This window comes from Pelmatolapia mariae, linkage group LG9 (genome assembly GCF_036321145.2).
Source record: "Pelmatolapia mariae isolate MD_Pm_ZW linkage group LG9, Pm_UMD_F_2, whole genome shotgun sequence".
Classification (NCBI taxonomy): Eukaryota; Metazoa; Chordata; class Actinopteri; order Cichliformes; family Cichlidae; genus Pelmatolapia; species Pelmatolapia mariae.
The window spans coordinates 30,915,788-30,941,607 of NC_086235.1; the positions used below are offsets into that span (position 1 = coordinate 30,915,788).

At 39.0% G+C, this 25,820-nt stretch overlaps 1 pseudogene; it reads right to left on the reverse strand.

Annotated features, from left to right (window-relative positions):
- Nucleotides 1–1,511: 1,511 nt before the first annotated feature.
- LOC134634184 (outer dynein arm-docking complex subunit 2-like) lies at nucleotides 1,512–25,459 on the reverse strand (annotated as a pseudogene).
- Between the last annotated feature and the right edge of the window lie 361 nt (nucleotides 25,460–25,820).

Here is a 25,820-nt window from a genome sequence, read left to right on the forward strand (position 1 = left end):
GTGCCCTCAGCCTCTCGGCCTGGGGCTCGGTCACTCTGGCACTGCTGGCTGCCGGCGGAGCTCACGGGCACGTCACTACAACTCCCCCTGGCTTCTGCTCCGCGGCTGCTGAGTGACCCCTCATCTGGGACTCTCCTCAGCTCTTTCTGGGATAGTGGCGCGGCTGCCCCTCTGTTGGTCTTCCTTGGTCTCTTGTGTTCTAAGGGCCTCTGAATGTCTGGAGTTTTGATCTCCTCCATACCTGCTTCATGCCCTGGAGGACGGGGCTGTGGCTCCCCACACCCTCTAGCAGATCATTACATGAAGGAACCTTTTAAATACAAGCACGCTCATGCTCACAGGTGTACACACGGGTGCTCACACACACAAACTACACCCTTTTTGGCTCCTACCTCAAAGCACACTGTGCGCTGTCGATCTTACGTGCTGCACAATAATGTTTAATATTTAGTATATACTGTTATATTCCCATAGATCATCGTGATGTTGTTTATTATGTTGCTCTTTTTTTTCCTTCTGCTTGTTTTCTCTTTTTTCTTTCTCAACAGGTGATCCAGGTGATTGATATATGTATTTTTTGTCTACTTATTTTGTTGGTTTTTGTTTTTTGCCCTTTATCCCCGTCCCTCTTCCCCGCTGTTTTTCTTTCCCTCTTTCTTTCTCCCCTTTCTTTTCCCCCGTCAAGTCTGTCCCGTATTTAGCAGGTTAAAATAAAATAAAATAAACAATAAAAGGTGAATCAAATAGACCATTACAGCAAGGCTGGGATGGTCCATTTGGTAAAGTAAATCCGTTGGGCGTCTTTCTTGGCCTTTAGACAATAATTCTGATGGCAAAAGAGCCAAACGGGACAGGCAAAAAAAAAAAAAAAAAAAAAAAAAAAGATCTGGGCATAGAATCCATGTCATTAAGATCAGCTCATTGTTGGTTCTGGACTTTCAATAAATTTATGTGCAATAAAAAATAAAGGGAAATGGTTAGCCTTCTCATTTCCTTTGCAGTATATGTTTTAACAATTTTAATAGATGGTTAATTGAATATAGAATCACACTATTGTACAGTATGACTTGACAAATTGTTGTCAATCCTAGGCCCCTCTCACCTCTGATGCATATTCCTGTAGGGTGCCAGTCACTTGAATAAGCATTTTCTGAAGTGGAGACTTGAGCTGGGCTCCCAGCAGAGGGATACTCCCAACCTTGCGAATGGTTCATGATGCTAAAGCCCCACAACAGGCCACCTCTATATCGTCCCCCTGGTTGGGAGCCAGGCTGGCTAAATTAGGAAGGCAGTTCAGCAGCTTTACTGGATTGGAGATATAGACACCCCCAAACTTACATGTAGATAGACAGATAAAGCTGTGTAAAATCTCTACATAGAAACTCAGTGAGACTGACATAAATTCAGGAACTAAACTGAAAAGTTCGCCTGCAAGATTTGGGTAATAATTGATGGTTCCAGATGGAAATAGCAAGTTTTTGGCCCTGATTACAGGTGTAATTAAAGTTCTATTACCACTGGGTCTGAGAGGATGAAAACACCAGAGATGCTAGGAGTGGAAAACTGTCAGGATAGATGTTGATGTTAGGTCTGAAAAGCCCAGTGTGACCATTTATGGCCATCATTCTGTGTTCTAATCCATAGTTCCTGGCCAGCAAGACAGACCAGGCAAAGCTATTACAGACTGCACAGTTCAAAGGTGGTCTTGTAGCATAGCGTGAAATTAATCTGCCTCCGTGAGCGATTTGCACATGAGAACATCCGATTTGGGGCTGAGGAAAATATACAAGGCATGGTGGCTTTAATCAAAGGTCCCTCCGTCAACAAACATGAATGCAGGTCAGAGGATGTAGGAGACATTCTATCTGGTACCCAGCACCCACTTTCTAATTTAAAAAAACTGGTTGACCACTATCGGGCATTTACTGTGTGAAAAGGGAACACAATTCTTTGCTTCAAGGAAGCCAAAACAACAACAAAATTTTTTACCCTTTGAACTATGTTAATATATGGATTTCATCAGAATAAAACACAAATTTTCACAAAGGTTTCCAAGTTTTCTGAAGTACAAAAAAGTACTACATCAACAAGCTGACCTGTGTTTTCAAGGAAAATCTGCCACTGTTGGACATTTTCCATTACTACCAGTACAGAAAACTCAGGTTCAAATCTGCAGTGTTTTTTCCTGCTGCATTCCTCACCATGGGATTGTAGAGCTTGAGCCATGTCACACTCTGAACTTACATTTTACTGTGCTTACACTCACCAGTTTATTGATACCACCATATAACCTGACATTTCTTCTTGCTCTGCAGAACTTGGCCACTTTAGCGATGGTCTCAGCAGCTAAGGCCTTCAGTTCCTTGACTGGTGAGTCCAGGATCTTCACTATGCTCTGCACGCCTCTCATGTTAACAATAACCGACGGATTAGAGATCCAATCTAATCACAAGAACACACATTAATATTAAATATGACTAGTTAAAAATTACATTTGTTTTATGACAGAGAAACATATGCCTTTAGGTGGTCTTTAGCAGCCAAACATTCATTTCCACTGAAAGTAGATAAAATGTTGCAATACAACCCAGTTGAAAAGCACCAACCCACACATCTCATTAGGAATGCTATAGAATAATTGCTACCCCATTTTTTAAACAGCATGCTTTCTACCTTGCACTCATGTTTCTGAAACTAAAACACAGGCTGGCACACATGGCCAGCTCTGTTCATGCCAGCAGGCCATGCAGGTCCAACTTTGCCATGGCTACTCACTTTGCATTTGTGTTCATCTGTATCCAGCAAGTTAAGGAGGACTTTAAGGCCAGCTGTGTCCTGGATAGCCATTTGGCATGACTCCTGCATCAAATTAAAGTCCATCATGGCACAAAGAGTGTCAACAGTGACTATCTGGTCACCATCCTGAAACAATAATTTCAAACACAAATGAATCAAAAAGTAGGAGAGGAGGTCTTAAATAACCAGGCCCCATCTTATCTTAATGACCTTGTAGTACCATATCACCCTATTAGAGCACTTCGCTCTCGCACTGCAGGCTTACTTGTTGTTCCTAGAGTATTTAAAAGTAGAATGGGAGGCAGAGCCTTCAGTTTTCAGGCCCCTCTTCTGTGGAACCAGCTTCCAGTTTGGATTCGGGAGACAGACACTATCTCTACTTTCAAGATTAGGCTTAAAACTTTCCTTTTTGCTAAAGCATATAGTTAGGGCTGGACCAGGTGACCCTGAATCCTCCCTTAGTTATGCTGCAATAGACGTAGGCTGCCGGGGATTCCCATGATGCATTGAGTTTTTCCTTTCCAGTCACCTTTCTCACTCACTATGTGTTAATAGACCTCTCTGCATCGAATCATATCTGTTATTAACCTCTGTCTCTCTTCCACAGCACGTCTTTCATCCTGTTTTCCTTCTTTCACCCCAACCGGTCGCAGCAGATGGCCGCCCCTCCCTGAGCCTGGTTCTGCCGGAGGTTTCTTCCTGTTAAAAGGGAGTTTTCCCTTCCCACTGTTGCCAAAGTGCTTGCTCATAGGGGGTCATATGATTGTTGGGTTTTTCTCTGTATTTATTATTGTGCGATCTATTGTACAATATAAAGCGCCTTGAGGCGACATTTGTTGTGATTTGGCGCTATATAAATAAAATTGAATTGAATTGAATTGAATTGAAAAATTGAATTGAATTGAAATAACTGAACATTAAGAAAAGCCTCCCTCCATTCCCCTTCTCCTTCCTCTTACACTCATTGTGTTGTTTCTCTTTATAATGCTACTCCTGCTGTTTTGTTTATGGCATGGTCTTGTACTGTATGTGTTTAGCGTTGTCGTGGTTAACTCTGATGGAAAGAAATAATTTGCTAACAAAGAGCACTGTGCTCTGGTTTCATGCAAAAAAAGGACAGTATTAACACTGAAACCCTGACACTAATTTTAAGTTAGAATTCAAAAGTTGTGTATTTTGTCAGTTGCTATATACACACATATTAATTTAAACCAGTGATTAGCAACTTAGTAACTACAACACTACTCAGTCAACAAGTGGTTTGAGGGAGGAAAGTCTGGTCTTTGATTTAAATTCAAGCCCCTCGACAAATATGGGAGAGGAAATGGAACTGATTAGATTTTATTGCCACTTAACTTCAATGTGTTCACAAAAAACAGAAAAAAAGAAAAAAGAAGAAGAAAGAAACAATACGGACTTAAAATAGTGCATGTGTGGTCAAATGCTGTCATGCGCCGCAGTTGCAGAACTTTAATTTTATTTTATTGTTTTTTCCTTAAATTTAGAGTCCAAATACTTGTTTTTGTTGGTTTTTTCGTACGCTCTTTACATAAATCCACATAATGTCCTAGCTGTGGATGGATGATGACAGCATTACAGCACTTGAAATGCCAGCGTTACAGTTCTTGCTTTGTGATGGTTAAATGCAGGCAGTGGTGGTGTTTTTGTTTGTTTATGACTGTATTTAGTCTGAATCACATGCAGTTATGTAACAAACGTGGTTCATATACAATGTTTTCCATCATTACATTGAGCTTTCACAGCAAAAAATGCAAAAGTTTTATTCAACTTTGACATTCATTTCAATTCAGCTTTATTTATATATCATCAAATCACAACAACAGTTGCCTCAAGGCGCTTTATATTGTAAGGTAAAGACCCTACAACAATGCAGAGAAAACCCCAGCAGTCAGATGAGCCCGAGTGGGAATAAACAATCCCTTTTAACCAAAAGAAACCTCTGACAGAACCAGGCTCATGGAGGGTTAGGGTTGGGGGTCAGGCATGTCACTGAAACGTCCAGTCTAAAATATTCTGGCAAGTGAACCATCAAATATTGCTCCCTTTATTGCACTGATTAAAACATGGCACTGATAGATTCTCCTATAGTAACTTCAAGGCTGCCTCTATGAATCCAAGGCAAACTTTGCACAAACAACTGTGAGACTTCACGAGTTATCTCACGCAAAAACAGGACATGAGTCTATCATGTTCTGCTAACAGCTACCCATATATGTAGAAAACAGCCAGCGAGTTTTAAGCAGCTGTTGGAGGGGCTGGCTGATCTGGTTAGGCCTATAGCATGGTCTCAAGTAGTGTTTGATCATATCTCGCTCACAAAGCAGTACTCAGCAGGATAACAGGCACATGTGTTCCCCATATCATGACGCGAGCCTAAATGTGAACCATTTGCCCATTAACAGCAGTGGATCTACTGCTTCCTTTGTCTCCTTCACTCTCAGTCTTCAAAGGGTTCGGCGGGCGAGTTTCGTACCTTGTAAAAACAACAAAAAAAGCTGTGTTTAGGAGTGATAGCTGGGAGAAAAACAGATCATGTGCTTTCAGTTTTGGTAGCTTTGGTCTTGAAGTATTGTCGACATTCTTTAAAATACTGACAACATCTGACAATCTTTTATGGTGAAAGATCTTTGACTTTCTCCAAGCGTGATACAGGCAGATGCTCAAGATGGAACGAATTCAACCACCATTCGACCTCAGAACAAGAAATTCAAAGTAGTTCCAGCAAGTTTAATATCTGTTTCATGAGGCCTGGTGAGTGTTTGCATGTTTGGAGGGGGCAAGGACAAGTGAGTCAACAATGTGTAACAACAGCCGTCATGCAAATTCTGCTACATGGTTCACCACTAGGGTGCAAAGGTCTTTAATATCAAAAGGAAAATCAAAGACTAGAGGCCATAGGCGAGTTAAGACCCTTTTTTTTTTTTATCAGAGCACCCCTAAAGTTAACTATTAAGAGTATTAACAATAGTTTATTTTAGTATTATTTTCTGGAATTATCTTCAAATGTTAGACTTTCCTAACTTTCCTATTAACGACAGTACAGGATAGATTGATATCATGCTACAGTCTCTCACACAAAGGTGTTGGTGTTTTAGCAGCGTCTTTTATCATTAGCCTAATAACTTTCGTTGCTGCTGCAGAAAGAAGATGCAGAGGTAATTTCATGACACACACCAGTGATGCTTATTTAAAATTATAAAGCTGTAGCTTCTGTTTTACCTACATTCATTGATGATGAGGATTTCACAAATGTAAGCAGTATGTTGTCCTGTGGTCGATTGTGGAGCCTCCACTTTCTCTTATAATAATTATTATAACATTATATTTTTACTTATACTTTTACTAAATATAGCATATTGATATGGATGTTATCATTCTATAGGATTCCTACCACTCTGAACCTCAAAGAGGCTGGCTGCCACTACATTGATGTGTCCGACTAAAAATCTGTTTTCCACTTGTGAAACTGGGGTACATGATGCTCTGTGCTGAGTCTGCATAATAATGGGAGAGGTTGTATGAATTCAAAAACAGTTTGTGTTGTGGAAGTGTGATTTTCCAGTGTCTATACTGAATAATACTACTTTAAGTGCTTAATGATTTGGTGGACTGCCTCTATGTGATTACCAGACTGAAATAACGTTGTGCATGTTTCTCATCTGCTTTGCTACAAATAGTTATTTAACTTCTTTAATGACTGAGCCTTTGAGTAAACAAAAAAATTGCAGTTTTTAAATGATGATTTCATTTATAAAGAGAAAAAAACTATCCAAACCTACCTGGCATTATGTGAAAAAGTAATTAACCCCTAATACTAACAAGAGGTTGTGCCACCCTTGGCAGTAAGAACTGCAATCAAACATTTGTGATAACTGGCAAACTGGCAAGTCTTTCACATCGCTGTGGAGGAATTTTGGTCCACTCTTCTTTGCAGACTTGATTTAATTCAGCCATACTGTACAGTTTTCAGGCATGAACGACCTGTTTAAGGTTATGCCAAAGCATTTCAATTGGATTTAAGTCTGTGTTTTGTGTTTTGAGCCATTCAGAGATGGACTGAATTGTTGGGTCATAGTTCTGCTGCATAACCCAAATTCTCTCGAGCTTCGAGACACAAACCAATGATCGAACATTTTCCTTCATAATTTTCTGGTAGAGAGCAGAATTCATGGTTCCATCAATAGCGTCAAATTGTCCAGGTCCTGAAGCCACAAAGCAGCCCCAGACTATCATGCTACCACTTCCGTGTTTGAATGTTGGTATGATGTACTTTTTATGAAGTGCTGTTAGTTTTATGCCACATGTCACGGGACATAAACCATTCAAAAAGTTCTGTCTGATCAGACCACAGAATATTTTCCCAGAAGTCTCAAGATGTTTTTGTCAAATGTGAGATGAGCCTTTCAGCTGTTTTGGCTTGGAACATTTTGCCCAGTGTCTTTCTCTTTGCTGAATCATGAATGCTGATCTTGACTGAAACCAGTGAGGCCTGAAGTTTTTCACATGCTGTTCTGGGTTTTTTATAACCTCCTTGATGAGTCATCAATGCACTCTTACAGTAATGTTGTGTGAAATACTTTGTCAGATAGGCCTGGGTCACTTTAAACGTTTTTTTCCCGTAATAAATTAAATCTTTATTTAAAAAGTGTATTTTGTATTTAGACAGGTTACGTGTTTGTAATATGCAAATATGCAAAAAAACATAACAAAAAAACCCAAAAAAAAACCTCAGAGAGCGGCAAACACTTTATCAAAGCACGATATCATGTGAATTATTACTGATAGTATCATTATTGTGAATCCTTTAGCTGCATTAATCATGGAAAAGAAAGATAAAAGTGCCTTTTTTAGTTTGCACAGCTCTTTGGTCAACCTGGCAATGAACTTGCCTTGACATTGACTTGTTTAAAGCCATACAGTGAGGCTATGGAAAAATCATAAAAAAAAAGTCATAATACAAATAAATTCATACTACATATACTGTACAGCTTAGTTAATGTATTAAAATACCAGGGACAGATACATCCCAACCACTTTTCTCCACATTAGGACATCCTATTAGGCACACTTTGGATTTGTCACCATGTAATTAATAAGCTTCATTAATAATCATACAGCGATAATTGTAATAATAATAATAATGTCTGATGAAATTGCAGTCAAAAATGGGTTAAGAAGGGATTAAGCAGTAGAGGATCCAATTGCATTCACAAGCTCCAATGGTGAACTTGATATCAGCCACATAAAGATGCTTTACACATTTTTTCTCTTCCTTTACTGCAGGTGTCTCGGCCTTGAGCTACTAAATAGCTGAAGCCTCCACAGTACTGAATGGAGGTCTTATTCTAGTCTGGTTTCCTCTGGAGCAGCAGACTAGATACTGCAGACACAGACTGCCCTGCCTGAGCCTCTCTTGGTCTATAAATCACAGCACTGAGGATGTGGGAGCTGGGATGGGGTTAACAGTGCTGTCAATGATAGCCTGTTGACCTCAGACATTCAGACATTTTGTGTGTGTGTGTATGTTTGTGTATGTATGTGTGTGTGTGTGTGTGGAGGGCTCAGTGGGGTATTTCTCTTTTTGTGTGTGTTACCTGAACATCCTTTCAGCAGGGGTTAACATGCATATTAAGCATGGTGCTCAAATACATAGGAATATTTCAGCAATGCTGGATTGGAGACAGTGGGATTTGGGCCACTCAGAGTGTTTCATACCAATTATTGTAACACAAAATGATTCAGACTTAGCAGTTTTCATACTTCTGTGCAGTCTACAGCAGACATAGAGAGAACAAACCCATCTCTTTCATGGGAAGAGTACTAAAAGGACAGAATGACTGATTACACGTTGTTTCTTGACTCATATTTGATCTCCTGTAATATAAAACCTGATCACTTAATAGGGTTGGCAGTCATAAAATGAGCACAGTACATGTTGGGCAAAGACCTGAGTCTTTGCAACCCAAAGACTCAGGTCTTTGCCCAGTTGAGCTGAACAGTTGCTTGACTCAGGAACCGATGCAATGTTTCTTGTAAAAATAAATCTCCACATTAGACATGCTATAAATGCATTACAAGCACTAAAAGCACAATTGTTTTAACTGAGTGCTGTAGTTATTAAAAGCAGCATCAGGAACAGATAATTATTCACAGTACAACATAATTAACTCCAAATTCACTGCTGCTGAGAAAATGACGTGACATTGGGATTTTGCACACTGGAGATGAATTTCAGTGCAGCCATTAGCAGGACGGCAGTCATTAGAGGAGCACAGGGCAGTAGTACTGTGACTGCCCAGCAGAGGGGGAGAAACCATAATGAGGGCTGAACACAATGTTTGTGTGTGTGTGTGTGTGTGTGTGTGTGTGTGTGTGTGTGTGTGTGTGTGTGTGTGTGTGTGATGTGTTTTAAAGCTAAAGAGAAAGTCTGCTCTAACAGTGACACCTTAGAAACTTTAAAAATCTGATGACAAAAAACATTTAGTTAAGAAAAAACGATAAAGCAAATTTTAAATTTAAATGACAATTATTAAAATCTTTACAGCACAAAGTTTATCTGTTAACTGATAGCATATTTTACATGAGACAAAATATTTGTACCTGTGGGAGTATGAAATATGTTTTGTGTTTAGAAAGCCATATGTCTAACATAACTGATAGCAGCTAGTGTATTTGTATTTGTTTAACATTGCTTAGTCCCGATAAGTAAAGCAGCTCTTCTTTTGACTCCTTTGCATTTTTTCCATAGCCTCTGTGTTTATAATAATTTGCAGAATTCTTGTCCTAGCATGCACAGCCTTTATAAGCTTAAACACATTAGGATACAGGTAGTTTACAACTAATAAATAAGGAGCGTAAATTAAAGTTTTCATCTATAGCACACTTACAATCACGTTACCATAGCATAGCCACAGGTCACCGTTATGCAGGTACAAAAACAAACACGTCGGCAAATATTCTTACATAAATATCATTAAAACACAAAACAGAACATCCATGTGTCACTTTATGAACGTGTTAAACATCCTAGAGTACAAATGGCTGTCTATAGTGCGAAGGAGAAGGAGAAAAAGATCTCCTCCTAAAATAAAACAGATATTTAACTTGGCTCATGGTAACTTTCAGTGTCTGATGGTAATGATATTATAAAATGACGACTAGACAAACCCCATAAATAACTGTGCTGTGTGGCGTCCAGACAGATAGAAAGCTGGGACATGTTGGTTACGGCATTGTTGCATTGTATTGAAGCAGGATTGCACACACAACCCTAAAGCTCGTGCCACAATCCCACTGAAAAGCACAAAATCTACAAACCAGAGAGTTTTTTGTTTTTCTTTTTTTAAATCTGAATTTCGTATCGTTTACATCTTTTTTTTCTTTTTTCTGGAACAGAGCAACAGCCTGCTTTTAGAGTGGGAATTTCCTTCCATTATATTCTGTTTAGCTAAGCTAAAAATATTCACCAGGGCTTGTACTTTATGGCAGTGTTTTCTATAAAAGTTTTACTTGCACTGTGAATGATCTTATTTAGCACCAAGCTATGGGCTTCGGAAGCCAAATCAGCAACATCAGGAAATCCCACACTGTGTAAAAATATGAAATCTAGACTAATGTTACACACTGAAATAACACTCATTTTCTTTCAACTGAAAGAGCATTTGAGGTATTTTTACGGCTAAATACCAAAGGACAGGCATGCAGCAAAATAGGTTCCTTGAATATCATCTGTCTGAATGATGCTGTGCACATAAACAGATAACTGGGCCCACTGAGTGAGGCAGGGTAATTGCTCAAGTCAAGCGGTCGGAGGTATTCACAGCCAGTCTGGGCCATTGTCATTCTGTCCTCTTTTTCTTTTCCTTCCATGTTTTGACACATTAATATTCACCATATGCCCCGTCAGACCTATCACGAGTGCATTTCATTTTTATGCTTCTGCGGTGTGGGCAAACGATGCATACAGCTGCTGCCGTCAGACAGCTCTTTCCCCCTGTGCACTTGGCTCGCATGTGCAACCAAACAGGCCTGTGTCAGAAACCAGGAATCCACGAGCCGAGTCTACCACTTCAATAAACATCTCCCTACAAAGCACCATTTTAAATGGGAGCGACCTACACTTCATTTTATCTGACATCCCTTTTGTCGCTGAGTGTGCCTTGATGTGATTGAACAAAACAGACAGGTGGAATTATGTGGAAGGAAAATATCCCATTATAAGTTCTGGTGCACATCCATGGCTAAATATTATTTTCCTTGAAATGCAATTGTGGAGAGTTTGTGGAAATTTGTATGCTGATTCAGGTCAACATCAAGATTCTTGTACAGACAGCAGGAAAAGATCTAGTATGTCTGTGGCTCAGTTCAATTCACTGTTTTTTGGATGAAATCCATGAGAGGAAGGAAACACTGTCGTGCAGAGTCAACTTCTCATACCTTGAGATACTTGACCAGTTGAATACTGGACTTGCCAGTATTCAGAGGGCAGGTCTGTGTTAGTCTCTGGATGGCGATATGGCTGCTCCTCTTCCTCTTCACTCTCAGTGGAGCTCTCACTGGAGTTCCAGCTTCTGACTAAAGATTACAACACCAAACATTTGGGATAGACAATAGAGATAAATAGAGGGATGAAATATAAGATCATGAAATCTCTTGTCTGGTGTTTTAAGCAGGAAATAAAGCTGGTTATCCCACACAAGAAGATCCATTAAAGACTGAAATTCAAGTCTTAACAGAATTTAAGTAGCAGGAAAATAAAATTGGAATCAATATCATGAGAGGAATGGAGCCGTTATCATACAGAGTCAAAGTTCTTGCTTGGCTACTGATGCAAACAGAAATGCAGATGGTGTTTTAAAGCTGCATGGGTCACTTGGATGAATGTATCATGAAAATAGGGCACTGTAGAGCAATGAAATCTGGTACACATTCAAATGGGCCCACTGAGAGGCAGTTCCCAAGTACATGCAAATAGCATTTCCAGGGGAGCGTATTATCAGACGGGGCTAGCTGATAGATGGGGTTTTTTCCACTACACAGTATGATAAACACTGAACAAGACCTTCCTGTGGCTGTCAGGCCTACACTAATGTGAGGTGATGAGTGTGACTGAGTGAATGCACCCCGGAGTCTTTATTGCATGTATAGAAAATGATGATCAGCAAAGATTGCTCTCAGTGACTTAATGATTTATTACACTTGCAGTTTGTATACAGACAACATTCAAGTATGGAGACAGCTCAGGTACTGTACCTGCCAAAAGCCAAACAAGGAAAAACCTTTTACTTAGCTTCTTGTTCAGAACAGTTTTAGCAGCTGACAGTTTTTAAAGCAGAAGTCACAAATGGTGAAAAACATCCAGTTAATTCAGTTTTCACTGGGGGGGAAATTATGAGTATATAACAAACTGTGTCAATATTAAAATAGTAAACCGATGGTTAATAAGTCAAAATTCTTTAAGTTAGACCACGTGTAATATTAATGCATTTAAGTGTAGAATGAAGTCACAATAAAAATTCAGATTTTAGATTTTTTTAAAAAAAATCTCATCTTTACCAATTTGGGCCAATCTTTAGTTAGTGTTTTAACTGAGTAGAATGTTTTAATATATAGAGGAGTTCATGGCCAACTTAATGACTGCAAGGTGTCCAGTGGCTACAAAACAAGCCCAAGCCATCATACCTACCACCAGAGTGTTTGATAGTTTGTATGAGGTGTTTGTTCTGATATACTTTCCTTGTTTTTCTCCAAATGTGGTGCTGTGCTTTATGGCCAAACATCACCTGTTCGATCTTTTCTGTCCCAGAAATTTGGCAGTTTGTTCATATGCAGTTATTACAAAGTAAACTGTGCTTCCATGTTGTTTTAGAGAGAAATGCCCTTCTCTTAGAGCCTTCCAAAGAAACAATACTTGTTCTGTCATGAAATTTTACATTTGGCATGTTATCTAAGACCTGCAGAGTCAGAGATGTAGCTCTTGGGTAGTCACCTGCCGTTGTTGTTGCATCTTTAAGAATGGCAGTCTGGTTTCTTACTTGGTAAGTCACGTTGCATTAGACAATTATAAGAGAGCTGTGCTGTTCATGGGCCACTTTATAACTTCATTCGTAATTGTAATTACCCTCAATCAGAAATTACATGTGTTATTCCTTTTTGTTACCATGGCAACAGGTGTACTTACATTTGTTTCATTTTGTTGCCTGTACTTTCAAAGTAACCTCTGACCTATTTGGTTTTAATTAGACGTACAATCAGATCTGCTACGGTTCTAACCTTTACTGAGTTTAATTTGCCCCAGCTGCAGAGCAAAAACGAATCCTTATAGGTTCCGAAAAAAGGACGTTTCTGGTAAGACAGGTGTCCAGGTAAAGAAGATGCAGAAAACTCTGCTTTCATTTTGGTCATGGCTTTTCTGTCTCAGAATGTTCTTCTCCTCTCTAGAACTCTTATGGCATTTAGTTTCCTGTGTTTTACTGTAATGCTGTGAAATAAGAGACATTATGGCTGCTTCTATTTTAACAATGGTCAGTTTTCTAACATAATCTTTATTTAACAATTCAAAAAAGAACTCAGCAATTTTTTTTTTTTAGCCAGTAAGACAGGTTTATCTTGGTTGTATTTTCAAACTAATCTCTAAGCTCTTTGTTTTTAATTAGACATACAATCAGATTCCTTGCACTTCTAACCTCTACTGAGTTTAATTTACCCCAGCTGCAGTGCAAGAAGGAACCTTTATAGGTTCTGACAAAAGAGAACTATCTTACTGTGTCTGGGAGGACATGTGTGCAGGTGAAGAAGATACAGAGAATTTTGTTTTCATCTTGTTCTTGGCCCCTTGTCCTAGACTCTTTTATCCTCTTCAGAGCTCTTACTGCCTTTATTTTCCTCTGTTTTACTATAATGATGTGAAATAAGAGTCATTATGCCTGCTTCTATTCTGAAAATTGTTATTTTTCTAACATAATCATTATTTAACAATTCGAGACAGGGCTCAGCAGACTTTTTTTTTCTTTTTTTCTTTGTTTTTAGCAATTGAGATACTTTTATCTTGAGCCAGTTTCTCCTCAAATGGGTACAGTTATCACAAGGTACAGCTGCAACAGCTCAGCCCTTGCTAGATCTATTTATCAATCAAACACCATATGTGATAGATCTTTTGGGGATTTTTTTTCTCATACTTTTTCCCAAGTTTTGCATCTGTAATTGAGCAGAAAGGGTTTCCATTATATGGAGAATTTATTAACTCTGACTATTGTGTAATGAGGAATATTTGCACTTGCCCTTAAATTTATAAACCATATAACCATCTCTTTATAATGTGTGACTGCTGGCAGATGCACTAAGCACATGTGTTGAAGGCCTGGCATCACAGTCATCTAAAGTTCATCTGCTATTCAAGAAGAATCTCTGCGATGCAACAAAAATTCAGGACACTTCTTACGTGAGGAATTATCGCATACCCACATGTAGACAAGACACTAAGTCCACTCCATCGTGGACATGGTTCATATATCTTCTCGCGGTCTACCCTGTAGAGTGTAAGCTGTAGTTTCTCATGCACATTCTTTTCCTGTTGCTCGTAAGACCTCTGGGGTTGGCCTTGTTCCTCTCCATCAACCGATTCCACATGCTGAATCTTTTGTGTTGATAGTTCTTGAACTGCAGAATCCTGCTGGTAAGGGGGAAAGCCAGAAGCTGAAGACTGAGTGTAAATACCTCTTCCAATTTGCAACAGAATGAGCAAAATCTGATTGTGAAGTGCTTTGTAATCTGGCTGTAAATTTGTCAAATTTATGCTTATTAAAACAAAAATAGCTATTCTGATTAATCTGTTTTACATTTATTTCACTTCTTATCAGTCAATGTGGTGTATTTTCCACTTACTCTTTGCAATGATTTGTCTCTTCTCATTACTGGAAAGTCATCGCATATCTATGTCAGACAAAGAATTGCTCATGCTACTCAGAAGGCGAATACTGGAAAACCCTACATGTGGCAAATAAAAATATGAAATTCACATAAAAGCCCCTTCTCAATCCTATGCAGACTTGAAAAAATCTTTATTTTTTCAATATTATTCTTTATTGAGGTACTGAAATAAAATAACAAACTCTCATTGCTTTGTACAGAAGAGGTCTCTCTTGGTTAAATGGCTGAACAATGTCAAGAAGTTTATTGTTTCTCGACATTCACCTAAAACCTTACAGCTTGGCTCAGGCTAAGTAACGCCTTTGTGTCACTGTTATTCAGGTAAAGTTTTCAAGGTCTTTATACCAAACTTTACAACCTACACACAAACGCCAGTAAGACACATATGAAAGGTTTGCAGGCATGAGAGTTTTTAATCACAGACACCTGCTTTTGCAGAAGTAGCTCAGTCTGTCATTGGCTGTTAGGAGCTCGAGATTTTTAAGGGCAGGGGAAAAGAATTAAAACGTATTTCTTTGGGTTGTGTTCATGCACAAACTGGAGCCAAGTTGCCTGATCACTTTTCCAAAGACTTGTTTTTCATAAAACACAAAGTGACCTGCTATTGGAAACATAAGTCAATACACCCAACCACAGACCCACATCCTGACTTTATTAGACTAACCAACTTTCTTTAATTCCATTATATGTGAAATGGACAAAGTCCATTTGCTTACGCAGAAGGGAACACTCGACATTTCTTAACATGCTGCAGTAAAAAAAAAAACTAAAAAAGCTTAAACCAGTACGGGTCCAGAGACAAATGCTATGCTAAGCAGGGCTGACGCCTGAAATCTGAAGTTAAAAAAATATTTTTATAGCATGTAACATTACACCATTAGGACTTTTCAAGTTTCTTCATTTGTCGTTTTCATAAAGCAATCGACTACTAAAACCTAAACCCCAAATGTTTACATGTGTTTGGGGCAGATTTGTATCTAATTACTTTATCCATACTGATGGAAAATCAGCAGGGCAACAAATTGTGAAGCCAGTGGCCATAAAACATCTGTCAGTGTCAGAATTCCAGCTGCTGCCAGTGAATGGTTATGGCAGTGAGGCAGTCTGTATTAATTTCAGGATGTGAATAACAAAAACAATTGACAACCCAGGGATTTTGTGTTTTTCAGTAAGCATCTTGTGCATGCATACACACAGCATGTTCAATTTCCAATCACGCTGTGATGTCAAAATGAATCCGCAACACTGAACAGAGAAGGCTAGTCTGCTTCCTCCCTGCGTTGCAGCCACCATCTCCGTTGGCTGCCGCAGCTCATTTGATTGAGGCTGTCCAATCTAATAGAACTGTTAAAAAAGACCTGCTTCCTCAGACTGAAAATGAGCAGATATGTTTGGAGATTAGGTGTTGTTATCTTTGGCTATCGTCTTTTGGGTTTGGGCTCCATACTGCAATCAGGGAACTGAGGCAGACCAGTGGAAGACTGTGTTCCTGACAGACTCTGGTGCTGTTGCTTTCTCAAATTAAAACTGCAATGGGCCAGACTGACAAGAAGGACTACAATTATTCAGTATCTTGTATGGATGATATAGATTTGATTGATGTCGTCAGCAATAAGTCAAATGGATTTCAATGTGATGCATTTTAGCCGCATCACATGAAAAGGTTTAGCTGAAGTAGAGGCAGAGAGATCTAGACAAAAGTTACAGGACACTGCATGCTGCACATATCAAAAGAGTTAAAGAATCCAAGAGAAAAAAAGACCTTGACAGTGATTTGTGCCTCCACACACTCATTCACAGCTATTTATACGGCTGTTGTCCATCATTTTTAGATCGTTCAGACTAAAGGCATCATTCTTCACAGAGCACTCATAAAACATAAAAGCCTGAATATATGTATATAACTTTCTTTGTTATAGATTTTTTTTTCTTTCACACAGTTCAGCCCCATACTTCTTATTGGTTTATTGTAGTCATCATAAACCCTATGATGGGTTTCGTAGAACACTTTAGATCTTTACATTGCCTACTGTATGAAAACATACAGACATCACCACTATGCCACAAATATGAAGAAACTACTTTTCTTAAGCTATGAAGAAAATACTAAAACTATCTAAATGATTGATATTTTGAGTCTTACCTAATACGTGTAGAATTTAACTCATATTTTCATTTCAACACAAAAGAAAGTATGACTGTTCAGAAAAGTGACTGGTACACTGAATATATAGTGCTTCTTTTAAAGGCAAAAATGCACTTCGGCCCCCCAAAAAATCATACTTTGACAATCAGCTAAAATAGTTGAGGGAAAACCACGCTGGTGTAAACTGAGAGTAAGTGCAGATCCTAGACTAATTAGCAAAGTCTGGTTTTGAGACCTCAGAGAGGAGTCAAGCATTGTCACATCACCGTCTTTGTGACTTCAAAAAACTGAATGTGGCAAACCCCGGTGGGCTGTGACAAACTAAGGGACACTGCAGGCTCATGCCATAACCGCCCAAATGCACTGTAGTCATATCCAAAAGCATACCCTGCTTTGTCATCTATTTCGACTCTAACAATAATTGTAATTTACAAAATGAACATCATATTTTATTCAGTAAGAGGTGAAACTACCAGTTAAGACCATAAATACATCAGGAAAGTGTTCAGTGAGGTCATAAATCGAGAAAGCAAAAGAATGTTTTCCCATAGATTTCCTGGCTTGTAGAGGAGCTGCCTCCTGCTGGCTGCTAGAAACAATGCAGATCTAAGACACTTCCACATTAGATCACTTTTCAAACTTGTGTTTAAAACTGTGTCCATTTTTGGGATACTGCGCCGATGTAGCCTAGAAATCTACAAACATGAACAGCTCTTTAATGGTAATGGCAATGCAGTGTATTAGAGTAACCATCTGCTTCCAGTGCTAATATTTACAGTTACGATAAGAGCAACAGAGGCTGTTGGAAATTTAAAGAATTATGCAGGTATTTGTTCTTGAAACAAAATACTGAAAAAGAGAAGAATTTTGACCTGAATGTGATGCAAGATGAAAACCAAAGAGAATGAGAAAGTGAGCTTAGCCTGATGGGACTTTGTTCCAGTCCAACAAATAGATCTTTTCACTGGATAAATAAAAGCCTGAAGGTTCTGATAAGCTTTGCCTTTTTTCACCATAGTTTGTGTTTTTCTTCATCTCCTTGTTCTCCTTATTTCCCCTCACAGTTTCACAGTAGATTGTTGCCCTGGGTGTGGTTTTGTGTCTTCCTGTTAAACGGTAGTTCTTTCTCCCCACTGTCACCGACTTCTTGTTTATGGGAGATTTTTTTGATTGTTGGACTTTTCTCTCTAGTATTGTAGGCTTTTTGTCATAAATATAATGTAGCTTGAAAAGCCTGTTGTTAGTTTTATATAAATAATATTGAACAGAATTGTGCTAAAGTCAGTGCGGGTATTTGGATTATCCATATGAATATCATTAATGTCTGTAAAGTGTTTTGAGGGAATCCGTCCAACAGTCGTTGGGAAATTTAGAAAGAGGTGGCGGACAACAAACGTCCACCAGCCTACACACTGGCAGCCATGCTGCCAGTGTGTAGTATCTCTATAAAGTAATACTAATATTAGTATTAATGACTGGTAATGACAGTTCGAAGCATGAGATGTAAAGCAAACATCCAAATAAATCCCGACATTTTGTTTTGTTAAAATGACTTCAGCTTTCATCTCAAATGTAGTTTATATGTATCACAGTGCTGCAAAACCACACTGTAAATACATTTACATGTCAATTCTGGTTGATCTTTGTAAATCCTATTACTCATACTGATCTACTTTTGATTCTTGCTTTGAAAAGCTGTGCAAATACTATTGTTCTTAATCACACTCATACTTTATTTGGATAAGAATGACAGCCAACAAACAAAAAACTAGACAGTGATGAAATACCTCAAACAGTCCTGATATCCATGCAAAGCAGACAGTAAGCAGTAAGTGCTTTTCAAAGGACCTGATGAGCTTGTGATGATGCCACATTTTCCAACAAACATCAGCTCGAGTAAGAAAAAAATATGTTTTTAAATGATTAACAGATTTTCGAGAGCAGATGGAGTCCATTATTGAGGCGATTTGTTATGTCGTCAAATTTCTAAAGCAGGAAATAGCACTACTGAATAAATCACACAGATTTCAATGTCTGGAAATGAGCAAGTGTTGGTGTGTGTGTGTGCGTGTGTGTGAGTGTGAAGGGGGTAGGTGGTGGGAGGGCTGTGGCTCTGCTGTTTTGATGTTGGAACAGGGAGGAGGTCAATTCAGAAATTTTTCAACACAGTGACAACCAGACACTAGCTCACTAGCGTGGAAGAGCACAGACGCTGATTACATAATCCGAACTCTGTTTACGAATATGAGTCACACAGCATCAGAAATCAAATCAAAGTATTAGAGAGAAGGAGCTTGTTCACAAGACAAAGAGGCGTTTCAGCACCGACACATTTTTGCTTTGAGAGTTATAATTCACAGCTAAAATAAAAAGACAAGCCTTAATGTGTTGATGTTAATTGCTTATATTCCACTCCACCTGGTTGTTTATGTTCTCAGCAAAGTGTGGAGATCTGCTCTTCAGAAGTGTTACCAGGTCTTTGTAAGTATCACTTGTTCACTCATATCCATGCTCCTCCCCCTCCTGTTTTATGCCCTGTGAAAACAAAGTGAAAAACAGCTTCATTAATTCTAAAAACCACAATTTTAATGTGGCCCACATGTCAGCTGGAATAGCTAAGGCTAGAAGCTCCAAGTATCTGAAAGCAGAGGAAGTGTAAAATCATACAAGTTGCTGAATTCGGTTATGACAAAGCTCCTCTTTGAGGTTTCATTTGCATCAATGTCACCCTTTCGGTTTCAGGGTGGACTTTTTTCAAATTGTGTGAACCATTTTCAGTTGAAGAAACAGTAATAGGAGTCTTAAAGCTTGTCAGCTAAGTCACTGGTGGAGTGAAAGGTGTTGCGGCATGTAAAATCCTCTCTTAGAAAAGAGTGCAAAGCATGCAAGAAGCTCTCTTTACAATAGTGGGATAAGAGGGAGTTGCATTGTGGGAGGCCAATAAGTCAATATTTTCACCAGACAGGGTACTGTGCAAGACTCCTGTGTGCAAGAGTCTCCAATTTCTTCATATTTTGCTAGGACATAGGAAATCTATGTAACTTGTGCAAACATACATGGAAGTACATTATTTAAGATGTCTATGCACTCACTTTTATACCTCTCTGCCGCCATAATGACATCACTCACCTTCCTAACTTTTCTGAATGTGGTGTTTCGAGCTGCCTACCAATACACAAAACAAAACACAATTACTCAAAAATGGCCAGGTATAAGAACTGGACTAAAAATGACCAAAGAAGCAACCAATGTCCAAAGAAAAACTTTAAAAGGGCTGGAGAAGTACTCCTCAAGGCCACTTTAAACAAACACAAGTCTGACTTCTTGGTAATAATAATGAAAATTTTAAAAAGTCAGGGATGGAGCAAGACTTTTGCACATTGATCTGTTTATAACAGATATAGTTCCAGCATCCAAATACAGTGCTAACTTTTTTTGTTGTCTTGAGCAATTCAATATATTTTAAAATGAAAGAACTTAATCAGTTCTTACAGAATAGCCTTGTCTGAAGATACAGCATAGCACAGTGCTTCATATCTGATTATAGTTTTGCACTTTGCAAAAGAGCACTGTGCTTTATTGCAATATGCTGCTTCTTCCAGCTGGAACAATGTACAGAGGGACTTAAAAATGTCAGAAGAGATTACTGGTGGTGTCAGTTTTTAATAGTGTGGAAAATAGCACTTGTGCTGAATGCATCTGCTTCTTTATTGTCTTTGCTTTGTTCTGGTAGTTTAAACGGCTTATGCATCCCAACTTAATATTGTCTAAGCTCTTTTGCTATGTGTCACACACATTGTTTGATTTGTTGCTATAATAATGTACTTTCTGCAGTCTTGTCTTAAACTCACAAAAATATTTCTGCTTAGATTAAAGGAAAATCTAATAATAGTACAGCGTTAAGGTTTGTGGACAATTTCTGTTTAAATACAACCCAATCACAGAATTTTTACTTGACTTCTAAAAAGAGTTAAATAGAAGCCAGCTGAAGAACTGAGACATAGATTTTATAAATGACATTTTTTTAAATCCAGGAAAACAATCTAGTGTTTGCAAAAGGAAAATGTATGTTAGCAACAAATTTAAAGATAAAATTTGAATTATCAATTGCAATAAATGGGATGACAAACAGGTGTCAGTGATCACCCTGTTTTGATGATGACAGTCTGTGTATGAGTGGAAGAAACTGAAGCCCATCTTCTATTGCACAGAAGTGGTTAACAGACCAAGGTTATTTAAACAGTGGGGGTTTTGGTAGACTGGGAGGTAAAAATGGAAGCCAGAGTAACTTCTAAATGGCTAAAGATCTCTTTAACTCTGGCCAGTGTCCATGTGTCCATAATCAGGAGAACACTAAACAACAATGGTTTGTATTTCATGACCACAAAAAGAAAGCGACTTCACCCCAATGAGAAAAATGCTGCTTAACTGTAGTTTCTGAAAGGTCACATGGACAACCCAGAAGACATCTGGAACAATGCAAAGCCAAAATAGATCTTGCTGGTTTAAATGAAAATCATTCTGTTCCATGAAAGGAAAACACTGCACTGCAATGAATGACTTTCACTGTAACTGTGAAATATGGTGGAAGTATCAAAGTTTGGATCTTCTGAATTGCATCAGTGATTTCTAATGGAAAATGTTAAGACAGTTCTCCTTGAATTACACATAAAGAGAAAGTGGGTCAAGCATCTAGGCACTAATCCCATCTTGCCAGAGAATAGTCAAAGAAGGATGATAATGTTTTGTATTTTGTCAAAGTATTGATCTCTAACCAACAGAAATGATGTGGAAACACTTCAAGAAGTTGATATAACGCCCCCCCACCCCGCACCACCACCCACTCAACATCCTGGAGTTACAGCTGCACTTTCATTCCTCCAAGCTGATGTGAAAGACTGACCAACAGTCACTGAAGGCACATAATTTAAAGATGTTTGTGTTATTTGTGTAATTGGTTTCCTTGCTTTATGGCTTTGTGTGAAAATGTGACTATGTTGTAGGTTTGGATAGAAATATAAAAGATCAAAATGTGGATCACAATGCCTTTAAACCTAGTTTTAGCACATTGAGAAAAACCCCAGCTGTGCTGCAGGTGATGTAGAGGGTCTCACTGTCACAGGGCTCAATCACAAGGTAGCAAATCTCACCCTGCACCTGTCAAGACGGTGCACCACAGCCCCACCCCCACCAAAAATAAATTAATTAATGAATAGATGAATAAAAATAAACAGGAAAATAACTCCTAAAAATGTTTAAGGTATGAAGTGCAGCATGATATCATTTCACAACAGGTTTGTCCCCATGGAAGGAAGGAAAAGGAAAAGGTGAAATCATCACGTGTTTGGTCTGCTAAAGAGGACATAATATTCTAAGGAGAACAGCATGAGCCCAAGGCTGAGCCATGGTTTTACTTGCAATATAAATCATTCACTAAAAAACTAAGCCACGTAGTGACAACATCATCTTTCAAAGCTGGTTTGGAGAGTACTTTTTTTGGAAGTAGAGGGTGTCACTTTAACCAGAGAACACAGGACATAGACTGCATTTATCACTTGGTGTGTGATAAATGCTGCTGAATGCTTTTATGCGCATGATAAATTCGCTGCAATGAAGCAAATAGCGCGACTGAAAAATGACTTGCGAAACTGGAATCTGACAGATACACCTATATTGCCCATATTCACTTGTTTGCCTTCACATGCACATGAAGTTGAGTGACCTCCCATTCTTAATTCATGTGGTTTAATATGATATCTGTCCACTCTTTGCAGCAACAACAGATTCAGTTCTTCTAAGAAGGCTTTCCACAAAGCTTAGGAGTTTTTATGAGAATTTTTGGCCATTCTTCAAGAAGTGTATCTGTGAGATCAGACATTGATGGCCTGACTGAGAGTTTATGCTCAAATTCCTTCCAAAGGTGTTCTGTCAGATTGAGGTCAGGACTCTGTGCTGGCCAGTCAAGTTCTTCCACACCAAACTCGCTCAACCATGTCTTTATGGAGCTTGCTTTGTGCACAGGTACACAGCCATGTTAGAACAGGAATGGGCTAACCCCAAACTGTACCCACAAAATTGGGAGCATGAAATTGTCCAAAATGTTTTGGTATACTGAAGCATAAGAGTACCTTTTATAATCCTCCCTTCCCCCAAACTGTACACTTGGTACAATACAGTAAGACAAGTACTGATCTCCCGGTGACCGCTGAACCCAGACTTATCTACCAAATTGCCAGTCAAAGAAACTTGATTTGTCATGCCAGATATTGCACAGCGGGGAAGTTCTTTACACCACTGCATCAACATATGCTTGGATGCATCTGTTCAGCCATGGAAACCCATTCCATGTCACTCTCTACGCACTGTTCTTGAAGTAAATGGAAGACCATGGTTTTGGAGGTCTTTAGTGATTGACTCTGCAGAAAGTTGGTGACCTTTGTGCATTATGTGCCTCAGCATTCTCTGACCATACTCTGGGATTTTACATGCCCTGCAACTTCATGGGTGAGTTGTTGTCATTCCCAATCGCTTCCAGTTTGTTATAATACCAATCACGGTTGACTATGCACATATAGCATCCAGTAGCACGCTGGAACAGACTGAGCTCCTGAGAGCAACACATTCTTTCACAGACTGCTTTGCAGAAACAGTCTGCATGCCTAGTTGCTTGATTCTTACCCTTTGTAAAACGCAGATGGGAAAAAAAAATCAGAGGTATCGTCATCACCCTATCAGACCAGTCGTTGGGCTAAGCGGACACCCAATTTTGTGGATGTGATAACTCAAGAACGAAGCCATGTAGGTGTTTGAAATTGATACCATAAATGTATCTATTAAAAATCTTGGATGAGTTTGAATCTCAATGATGATGCTAATAGAAGTATAAAAATGTAATGAATTAATATAATGAAAAACTGAATGAATTAGAGGAAGTGGCTGACATCCAGAAATCCTACCAGTGGCTGGACAAAGCTGGATTGAAAAATAGCACAGAGGCAAAGCTTGAGGAGTGGCTCCAGCAGATCCCAGGAACAACATCTGAGATCTCTCTCCAGAATAGCGCAGTCCTAGGAACAGCAAAGATACTGCATGGGAACCTCAAGCTCCCAGGCTGCTGGTAGAGGACCCAAGCTTGAAGGATAAAAGACCGCCCACAGGGGTGAGAGGGTAATTTATATATTAAAAAAAAATATATCACTGTTTCACTAAAATCTGTTTGATCACTATTTGTTATAAAAGTTGTGGATTTTATATGAGCTTTTTTACACAGTCTGTGTAATAAGTGATTACTGAATACAAATAAATATCAAATATTTTTTTAAGAAGGTTTTCAAGGATCTGTTTGTCCACATTTTGGAACAACAGAAACAGTCTGACCTTGACCCCCAAGTCGTTGGCTAGTCCTTCCTCCTTTCTGTCTACCACACTTACTGCATCAGCACGGGCTTCTCTCTCCAGGCCAGAGGCAAAGCTCCTACCAAGAATCCAAACCACGAGCTCTCTGTTTTCTGACAACACAAGAGGTGAGTTGGATTCATTTTAATCTATCAAAACAGCTGGTCTTGAATGTACTCTGTTTTTTCTTACAAGCTAAGCTAATATTATCTCTCCATAACAAATCCACTGGCAGTATGAAATAAGTATTACTATATTCATCATGTGTCCATCTGTCAAAGAAATATATATTACTTTATCTCTTCTTGGCAGTGGCCCTAAAGTAAATGCATATCTGTAAAGAATTACCAATGGCGGCATAATTGGATGGCTGTACAGAGTAACAAGGAGGGCAAACAAATTAAGTTCGTGGGTTATGGAGGAATGCTGGTGGTTGGACTGCTTGGGATGCAAATTGGACTCAAATTTACCTTCTAGACATGCCCGAACCTCCGCCAACTTCTTATCATCTGCCAGATGAAGCAGTTTAGAGAGCTGGCTGAAGCTGCGTACATAAACAGTCGGTGGAGAGAGCTGCAACAGTGGATGGCCCTCACTATCTCTTTCGTGGGACTGAACATCTCAGTCACTGAGTAGGAAATAAAACAAAAAAGAAACTTTAATTGCCTGAAATGCTTAATGGAGATGTGAGTCTTTGTTTTTGTACTTTTCCAGGTCCATACTATGAGACACAAAGGAAACCACACACTTAAAGTAGAGCAGACATTCTGATGAAATACAGTGGAACTTTCTCAATCTTACTGAAGCTGAAAAACAAATTAATTACGGTCCACATGCAGCTTTGAGTATGTCTAAGGTAAAAACATTTGGACACCATGGTGACAGCAAATCCTGCACAGACACATAATACTGAGAGCCAGCCAGCTGCCTACCTCATGATCAGACCAACCTGATGTCGTAGCCTGTTTTGAAATCAGATGCCACTAAAGTGGTACTCCACTGGAGGGGCTCCTCAAACACATGTTCAGCTTCCTGTGGGTGTTGGGAACTAAAGTGCTCCACAAAGTGCAGGATTTCTTTCAACAAGGACTCATTCATTGGTGTGAATGCCAGTTTGCCAGTACTAGAGCTGGCCATGGTCCACTGGGCAGCCCTGGTCAATGATATCCCCATCGCTGTGTCTGGGATACTCTAAAACTTAACATTAACAGCAGAACCATTTCAAACAGCGTGTGGTTCTTAAAGATTCAGCATGACTCTTCGTTTCTGAGTTTGGAGCCCCATGTGGACCTTCATTAAAAAAAAACATAAAGGTCAGCTGTTTCATATTCAAACCTTTACTGTCAGTCATTGATCTTGGACTTTTAATACACACTTTAATTTACTCCTGCCTCACTTTTCATGAGCATCTCAAAGTCCTCATAGCTTGTTAGTTCAGGACAAAGCACCAAGACTGCTAACGGAAATATCCGGCGGTCACATATTAAGCCTTGCTTCCCTTCACTGTGAAATTCAGAATCTACTTTAAAATTCT